At 50.0% G+C, this 9285-nt stretch overlaps 1 protein-coding gene across 5 annotated transcripts in view; it reads left to right on the top strand.

The window, feature by feature from the left end:
• Positions 1 to 9285, top strand: part of SAP30BP (SAP30 binding protein) — a 54817-nt gene that overhangs the window by 28406 nt on the left and 17126 nt on the right. The gene's annotated exons all lie outside the window — the stretch shown is intronic.

Raw genomic sequence — 9285 nt, forward strand, 5'->3', positions numbered from 1 at the left:
GGAATATTTTAAAATTCTTCTGGAAAATAGAAAATAACAGCAGTGACTAAGGCAGCCTGTTTTGGAACCTACATAATACAAAAAGAGGAGGAGAGGTGTTAGAGGCATAGTTACTGAAAAGAAATGCCCTCAGACACACCATGGGTAGCTTTATTTTGTTTCAGATACAGATACGTGTATCAACACATGGATTTCATATGCAGTCAACACCTTAATGCAGCAATCCCTATACTTTGTATCATACTTTTCGTGTCAGTTTTGCAGTCCTAATTTACAGAAACTTGCAAATCTTAAGTACTCACTTTACCAGGGGCAGGAGGACAGTAGGGGAAAAAATCTGTTTTTACTTGCTGGTCAGTCACTTATTCTTTGAATAAATAGACCGGATATAAACAGTATGGCATGGCACTCCACATTGCTCTGTGTGTGTGTGGCTGTTTAAAAAGCATCATTGTATTTCAGTCTCAAGTGCTAAATATCCTCTCTTGTTTTTAAAAAAGACCTTCTTACTTGCAATTACTAGTATACCTGAATGGTAGATTACAGTGATGTTGGCATAATTAGTTAATAAAATGGTAAATTGAAGGTTGTAGAGCAAGTTCTTTGGACAGTTCCATTATTTGTCTAGCCTTATTATACCTTTGCCTTGGTATCATACCCAGGCGCATATACCTTAAGATCTTAAGCTAGCAGTAGGAAATGGAGAAAGTAAGTACAGGGAGAACAGTGATTTTAGAGAGAGAGATGTATAGAGAGAGGGGGAGAGAGGGTTTTTTCACAGCACTAGATTTTACTTTCTGACTTGTGCCTTTTTAAATGATTCAGACCCCTGATTTTCCTTGACCAAGCTCTGATGTTGAATAGCTAGGAATGTGAATTCCAGCCTTGGTAAACCTTTGCATTCTAGGAGGGAAGTGCTGCCGTTTTTTTTATTCAGCTTAACCAATGCATTTTTCTGAACAGCTCTTCCTCAGGTGCACAGCATCCTAAATGGGATTGAACCAAGAGCAGCAAACTAAATCTGAGGGTGCTTCTCTAGTCCTAGGAAAAGAAGGGAAATTCCTTGCTGAATGTTTCAGAACATGCACATAAGAAAATAAGAACGAAGCAGAGTTTGGGGCAGTCACGTGGTGAAAATTCATTTCTTGTCCAAGATATGAGACAAGGTAAAATATCCTGATCTACCAGCTCTCTCCAAAGACTACTCCAGACACATATTCTGTGAAAAAGCCAGATAAGTCATCTCTGCCAAAAAAAAAAAAAAGTCTTCTTCCTCTCCCACCTCCCACTTTGCTTTCTTGCTGCATTTGAACCCAAGGCTTTGGAAACACTCAAAGATGTCGCACCTGTGCTTTTTAGTGTAGCACTGTGTAGCACCTCAAAGCAAAATCCTAAGTGTTAAGCAGTGGTTCATTCTTAAGATGTCTGTTAACTCTGGGATCTGTGCTAATTTTCTTTTCCAGTAGCATCATAAGAAGGGCAGCCAGCATGCATTCAGTGTTGGGTTGCATAGGGCCAGATGCATTGTCATACAGGATTCTCTGTTGTCTGAGATGAGACCAAACCTTATCAGCCTGCCAAAGAGACCGGCAAAGAGTCTCTTCGTTGGGTAAAAAGCTGGCTTTTGTATTACACCAGAGTGTCTCTTAAAGGTTTAAAGTTCACTTAATGACAGCTTTAAAAACCTCATGATTCACCTGCTCAACCCAAGGATGGTTCATGAGTCATGGGTTTTATCTGCTCAACCCATGACTCGTCTGCTGAACTCTACAGTCTGTTGGGACTACAGAAGTGTGTAGGAACTGCATTGTACCTGCTTGTCTCAACAGAAGACTGCACAGCTTCAGGTTATCTGAGGAGGGAAAAGCTGTTCCTCCACTGTCTAAAATAAGTTCTTTTTCTAACAGTAGCTCTGCCAAACATTAAAGGAAAGAGCATAGGGTACAATGTAGATCAAGGTGTAACATTTCTTTTTTTTTTTTTTTTCTTTCTCTTCAGAAAGGATTGAGCCTCAGCATTTTGCCACCTAAATAACTTCTTGTTGCATGGGAGGGGGTGAGCAGTGTGTAGGCTGTTATCTCTACCTTCACTGTAGTGTATGGTGCTGCAATGCCATGGATACCACAAAAGCAAAATCCCACTTTTCTCTTATGCTTTGTGGACAAAACTGTGCAAGAGAATTTCCTCTGAAGAAAGGGCCTATCCAGTCCCTTGGTGCTTTAACAAGAAAAAAATTAACCAAGACACACTAGTCTTTCTCTGCATTCTTCAGCCCACAAAGTGCAGTTAGTTAACTACAGTGGCCTTTCAAAGATGGATGACTCAGATTCTTCCCTGTGTTTCTGCTGCTTGGTGCCAGAAAATCCTAGAAACCCACACATCAGGCAAGTGGATCTGTTTTGGTTGGAGGAAAGATCATGTTCCCTTTAGGTTTCCTCATTTTTATAAATTTCTGTTTACTTACTGCATTTCATTAGCCCCTTTGCTTTTGGGGGGGGCAGGTTTTGGCCTCTTTTGCAGAGAAGTACTTCTGCAGACAGACTGACTAATTGGCACCATGTACTGCCCATAATTGTAAGCGGCTGCTTAAGGTGCAGTGCACAGACATGTTTCAGAGTGAATGGTGCTTTGTTTTATCATGACATCCCACTGTTTGAGGATCAGTGTCTTAGTCATTGTGACTAAAGCCTGAGCAAATGTACTGGCAACTTCCGTTGCATTTTGCTGAACTCCAGGGTGCATGTTCATTGTCTGAAGACTTTGCAGTTTCCCCTGTGCAGCAAGCTACTCAAATGTTTTCCAGTCTCTTGAGTTTTCACTCCAGAATAGGAAGTTGACTAACCATTCATCTAGAAGAACTAAACTCCTGCCTGCTTCCTCCTCTCCATAGATTTCATAGATTTTTTTAGGGTCGGAAGGGACCTCAGTAGATCACCAAGTCTGACCCTCTGCCCCGCACGGGACAGAGTGCATCTCAGCATCTTTGAACTGTGGGCAGCTATTTGAATTCTGGAAAGAACTAGCTGTTGAGTAACTGGTTCTTTGACCACCTCTGTTTATCCCTTCATAGATTTCATAGACATTCGGGCTGGAAGGGACCCTAGAAGATCGAGTCCAGCCCCCTGCCCCATGGGCAGGAAGTCAGCGGGGATCATAGGATCCCAGCAAGATAAGCATCCAAATGTGTCTTGAAGGTGTTTGAAGTGGGTGCTTGAACCGCCTCTGGCGGCAGTCTATTCCAAACCTTGGGGGCTCGGACGGTAAAGAAGTTCTTCCTTATGTCCAGCCTGAAATGGTTGCGGTGGAGTTTGTGACCGTTTGGTCTTGTCATCCTTTGGGGTGCTCTGGTGAACAGACATTCGTTCCCCCAGATCCTTGAGCCTTGGGACCCCACTGGTGACCGCGCACCAAGATGATTGCCTTCCGTCAACCACCACCCTCTGGGTCCACCAATCTCTTCCCCCTTGTCCAGGTGATAGGTCACCTGGTTGTAAAAGGAAATGAGATTGGTCAAGCAAGACCTGCCCACAACAAACCCGTGCTGGCTATCCCTCAGGATGTTGCCGCCAGCCAGTCAGTTAAGAATGGCCTCTTTGATAATCTTTTCCAAGACCTTCCCCAGGATAGAGGTTAGGCTGATGGGCTTGTACTTTGCTGGATCCACTTTCCTCCCTTTCTTGAAGATAGGCATGACATTGGCCTTCTTCCAATCTTTGGGCACTTCACCAGAGCACTAGGAAGTGTTCTGGTGAAGTGCAAAGATCCATGCCAGGGGCTGTGCTATGATGCTCGCCAGCTCCTTGAGTACCCTTGGGTGTAAACCATCAGGGCTGGTTGACTTGAAGGTGTCCAGCCTGTCAGGGTGTTCTTTCACGAGGTCAGCTTTGATGGAGGACAAGAAATCTCCCTCATCCGGGCCTCCCTGACCCACAGTGGGCAGGGGCATCCCATGGGACTGGTGAAAAACTGACGCAAAGTACCCATTAAGCAAGTTTGCTTTTTCATGGGCATCAGTTGTCAGCTGTCCCATCTGGTTTAGCAGGGGTCGTGTTGCCCTTGCTTTTCCTCCTGCTCCCCACATATCTAAAAAAGAACTTTTTATTGTCCTTGATATTTGTAGCCAGCTGGAGTTTCATCGCAGCCTTGGATTTCCTGGTTTGCTCCCTGCAGGTCTGGACCAGAGCAGAGTATTCCTTCTTGGTGGTGGTTCCAGTTCTCCATCCTTTGTAGGTCTTCCTTTTAAGACGCAGGAGGTCCACCGGTTCCCTGGAGAGCCAAGGGGGCTGCTGTGCCCTTTTACTGCCTTTCCTCCAAGATGGGATGGACTTTGCTTGCGCATTTAGGATTGCTTCCTTGAGGAGCAACCACTTGTCCTGAACTCCCCTCCCCTTTGGGTTGTGACCCTTTAGGGCCTCACTGGCAAGCCTCCTGAGCTTGTCATAGTCAGCTTTCCTGAAGTCAAGGACTTCTGTATTACTGAGTGACTTGTCAGCTTTACAGCAGATGGTGAAGGTGATCAGCTCATGGTCACTGTCACCCAGCTTCCCTTCGGTCATTAGGTTGCTGATTAGGTCGTCCCCAGTTGCCAATATGAGGTTGAGCAGCGTCTTGCCTCTTGTCGGCCCGTAGACTTCCTACGTCAGATAGAGGTCATCCACGCACGAGAGAGAGTTTTGCGACTGCTCGGATTTGGCCGCGCGCTCCTCCCACAAGATGTCATGGGAGACTTTAACTACCCAGACAATCATGCACCGGGAGCACACAGCCTCAGCTAATTCCCTGGCGAACTCCTGGTCAAGGTCTTGACCGTGGGAAGGGGGTCTGTAGTAGACTCCCAGCATAGTGTCCCCTGTACCATGTTTCCCACGCATTTTAACCCATAGGGTCTCAAGCCGCCCACTGTGAGTGCCAATGTCAGCTTGCAGGCACACGTAGCTTTCCTTGACATACAGAGTTACACCTCCGCCCCTTTTGTCCACTCGATCTCTCCTGTACAGGGTATAGCCATGTATACCCATGGTCCAGTCATGGGTGGACTCCCACCAGGTTTCCGTTATCCCTATGACATCGTAATTATTTGTGTTAAGCAAAGCTCCAGACAAGTTCCTCCTGTTTATTCCCCAAGCTCCTGGCATTTGTCTATAGGCACACAAGTGTCCCCTAGGGGGCCCTTGCCCTGCCTACAGATTGTTCCAGGGCTGGAGCAGGAGTGGGATCCCTTAAATGCCTTGGCCTGCTGGCTTTGCAAGGGTTGCTCAGCGAGCCAGCAGTGGCAGTAGTCCCTCCATCCCCCGGCAGGCTTAGTTTAAAGCCTGGTGGAGCAGGTCAGCCAGTCTGGCTGAGAAGAGCCTCCTCCCCAGCGGAGAGAGGTGGAGGCCATCCCTTCCCAGTAGCTCACTGCCTCTCTCACCAAAGAGCGGGCTGCGGTCATGAAAGCCGAAGCCTTCCGGATGACACCAATGCCGTAGTCTTTGATTCGCTACCTGGATCCTCCTCTCCCTCCTCACCACATAGCCCGAGACAGGGAGGATTGGTGAAAACACCACCTGCACCCCCAGGCCCTTAAGCCCTGCTCCCAAATCCCTGTAGCGCCTCATGACCCAGCTGGGAGTGCTCCGAGCCGTGTTGTTGGCGCCCACATGGATAAGGAGCCATGGGATAGTGGTCAGTGGGCTGGAGGAGTTTAGGGATCTTCTCCGCAATGTCTCAGATACGGACTCCCAGGAAGCAACAAATTTCCCGAACCGAGGGGTCGGGGCAGCAGATTTCCCCCTCAGTCCCCTTCAGGATGGAGTCTCCCACAACAAACACTTTGCATTTTGTCTTGGGGAGAGCGGGGGCAGTAGTTACAGTTGAGTCTGTGTTGCCTGCGGGAGCTGGCAGCTCAGCAGGCTCTGCTGGGGCTGCAAGAGGTTCGTACCTGTTGTTAAGCTCCGGCAGGGCAGAGGCCTTGGTGCAACGGGCCTTAGGGCCCTTGACCACCTTGGTCCAACCCCTGGGCTGGACAGAATGGGAGGTCCCCGGGTCCTCCCTTGTCCTGGAGGAAAACAGCAGTCTACCGTCCGTCTCCCAGGGGAGAAGGGTCTAGCAGTAGGAGTCTATCTCCTGTTCACAGTCTCTGATGGCGCGCAGTCTCTGGACTGCAGCCTGGAGCTCCTCCAGCTGGCGCACCAGAGACGCTGGTAGGGAGCAGCCCCCACAAGGGGAGGTAGCCATGCTCCTGGGCCCCAGAGCCTGAAAGAGGGACAGGCAGCCCCTGCAGCCGAGAGTCAGGGGCTTCGTCTGCATGGAGCCTAGAACCATGGACTCTGTCTGGGTGGCTGTCTCTGAGGTGCCAGAGTGGGGGCTGCAGGCCTCAAGGGGACCCTTGGGGTGCGGCGCATGCCCACCCGCGTCATGCCACTGGTGGGCTGACTGTGGCTGTGACTGTCTACCCTGGGGGGCTCACAGGCAGGGCCTTGGGCCCTCCCACTCACCCTCCTGTGCAAACTCCCGCACTAACTCCCTTGCCGGGCCTAGGAGCACACCTGTTTGCACAGCCTGTTTGCAAGGCGGTCACGTGGCTCCCGGGGGGGCTGGGCCAAGTAGGGGGTGGGGGGGTGACCCTCCTCGACCTACTTAGCCCGCTGGGGTCCTGGGATCTTGCTGGGGGTCCCTGGGCTCACGGGGGCACAGCGGGCTTACACCCATGCATCTCGCATCGGAGCCGGGACAGGTCATAGTTTCATAGTTTTAGGGTCGGAAGGGACCTAATAGATCTTCTAGCCCGACCCCCCGCCAGGGCGGGAGAACAACAAAAGAACCCTAAACAAAAAACGGGACTCAAATGAGTCCAGCCAGGTAAGTATCCAGCCTCTTCTTAAAGATCCCCAGGGTAGGGGCCAGCACCACCTCCCTTGGAAGTTGGTTCCAGCTCCTAGCCGCCCTAACTGTGAAGTAGTTTTTTCGGATGTCCAATCTGTACCTCCTCTCCATCAACTTGTGCCCATTACTCCTTGTTATGCCAGTGGGGGCTAGGGGACACAGCGTCTCCCCCAAACCCTTCTGGTTCCCCCTAGTGAGTTTATAGATGGTCACCAGGTCCCCCCTCAGCCTTTTCTTGTGGAGGCTGAATAGGTTCAGGTCCCGCAGTCTCTCACTGTAGGGTCTGCCCTGTTGTCCCCGGATCATGCGGGTGGCCCTCCTCTGGACCCTCTCCATGTTGTCCACATCCCTCCTGAAATGGGGCGCACAGAACTGGACACAATACTCCAGCTGCGGCCTGACCAGCGTCGCATAGAGGGGGAGGATCACCTCCCTGGCTCTACTCGAGATGCACCTGTGGATACACGACAAGGTCCGGTTAGCCCTGCCAACCATGACCTCACATTGTCGGCCCACGTTCATCTTGGAGTCAGTAATGACACCAAGATCCCTTTCCGCCTCCGTGCTCTCAAGTAGGGAGTTCCCCATCGTATAAGTGTGCTGCTGGTTCCTACTACCCAAGTGCAGCACCCTGCACTTGTCCGTATTGAAACACATCCTGTTCCTGTTTGCCCACCCCTGTAACCTATCCAGATCCTTCTGCAATCTCTCTCTCCCTGCTAGCGTGCTCACCTCCCCCCAAATTTTGGTGTCATCAGCGAATTTAAACAGGTTGCTTTCCACCCCAACATCAAGATCGCTGATGAAGAAATTGAACAGCGCAGGCCCCAGGACCGAGCCCTGGGGGACTCCACTACCCACCTCCCCCCAAGTTGAGTATGATCCATCCACCACCACCCTCTGAGTGCGACCCTTCAGCCAATCTGCAATCCATCTGACTGTGTAGGCATCTATGCCACAGTCGCCTAGTTTATTAATTAGGATGGGGTGAGAGACGGTGTCAAAGGCCTTGCTGAAGTCCAGAAAGACTACATCCACCACGACACCTGTGTCCATGGCCTTTGTGACCTGATCATAAAAGGCAATCAGGTTGGTCTGACATGATCTCCCCCTAATAAATCCATGCTGATTGCCCCTGAGCATCATTTCTGATGCCGGCCCATCACAAATGTGCTCCTTGATGATCTTCTCAAAGAGTTTCCCCAGGATTGAGGTAAGACTGACGGGCCTATACCCGTCAAAGGATCCCAGCAAAATAAGCATCCAAGCGTTTCTTGAATGAGTCCAGAGTAGGTGCCTGCACCACTTCTGCAAGGAGTCTATTCCAGGTCTTGGGGGCTCGGACAGTAAAAAAAAAGTTTTCTTATGTCCAGCCTAAAACGGTCTTGGAGGAGTTTATGACAGTTGGTCATTGTTTTTCCTTGGGGCGCTCTGGTGAACAGACGTTCTCCCAGGTCCTGATGTACATCCCTTATGTACTTACAGGCAGCCACCAGGTCCCCCCTGAGCCTGTGCTTTTCCAGGCTGAAGAGTCCCATGGCTCTCAGCCTCTCTTCATGAGGCTTATTCTCTTGCCCTCTGATCATATGTGTGGCTCTCGTCTGGACTCTCTCAAGCTTCTCAACATCCTTCTTGAATTGTGAAGCCCAGACTTGGATGCAGTACTCCAGCTGCGGCCTCACCAAGGCCGAGTACAGTGGGAGGAAGACATCCAGAGATATACTTGAGAAGCATCTATGGATGCAAGCCAGGGTTTTGTTTGCTTTACCAGCTGTGACATCGCATTGGTGGCTCATGTTCATCTTGTGGTCAATCATGACCCCCAAGTCTCTTTCAGCAGTGGTGCTAGCAAGCGTAGCACTGCCAAGCCTATAAGTATGCTGCGGGGTTTTTTTCCCCGAGGTGGAGTATCTTACATTTATCAGTATTGAACATCATCAGGTTTGTATCTGCCCACTTACTAAGTTTATCGAAGTTGGCCTGGATCACTAGCCTGTCCTCAGGTCTGGACGCTAGGCCCCAAAGTTTAGTGTCATTGGTGAACTTAGCCAGTGCGTTTCTGACACCAATGTCCACATTGTTGATAAAGATGTTAAAGAGAATCGGTCCAAGGACAGACCCTTGGGGGACGCCACTGGTCAGAGCGCCATAATGACTTGCTACCATCGACTGCTACTCTCTGGGTCCGACCTCGGAGCCAGTTTCTCAGCCATCAAACTGTGACGTAGCCGAGGCCACAGCTGGCCAATTTTTCCATAAGGAGGTCATGGGACATCAGATCAAAGGCTTTTTTAAAGTCCAGATAGATGACGTCAATCTCTTCTCCCTTGTCCAGGTGATTGGTCAGGCAAGACCTACCCGCGACAAACCCGTGCTGGCTATCCCTCAGGATGTTGCCCTCAGGAAGCTTATCCAAAAGGG

Source organism: Alligator sinensis, unplaced genomic scaffold (assembly GCF_000455745.1).
Source record: "Alligator sinensis unplaced genomic scaffold, ASM45574v1 scaffold400_1, whole genome shotgun sequence".
NCBI lineage: Eukaryota > Metazoa > Chordata > Crocodylia > Alligatoridae > Alligator > Alligator sinensis.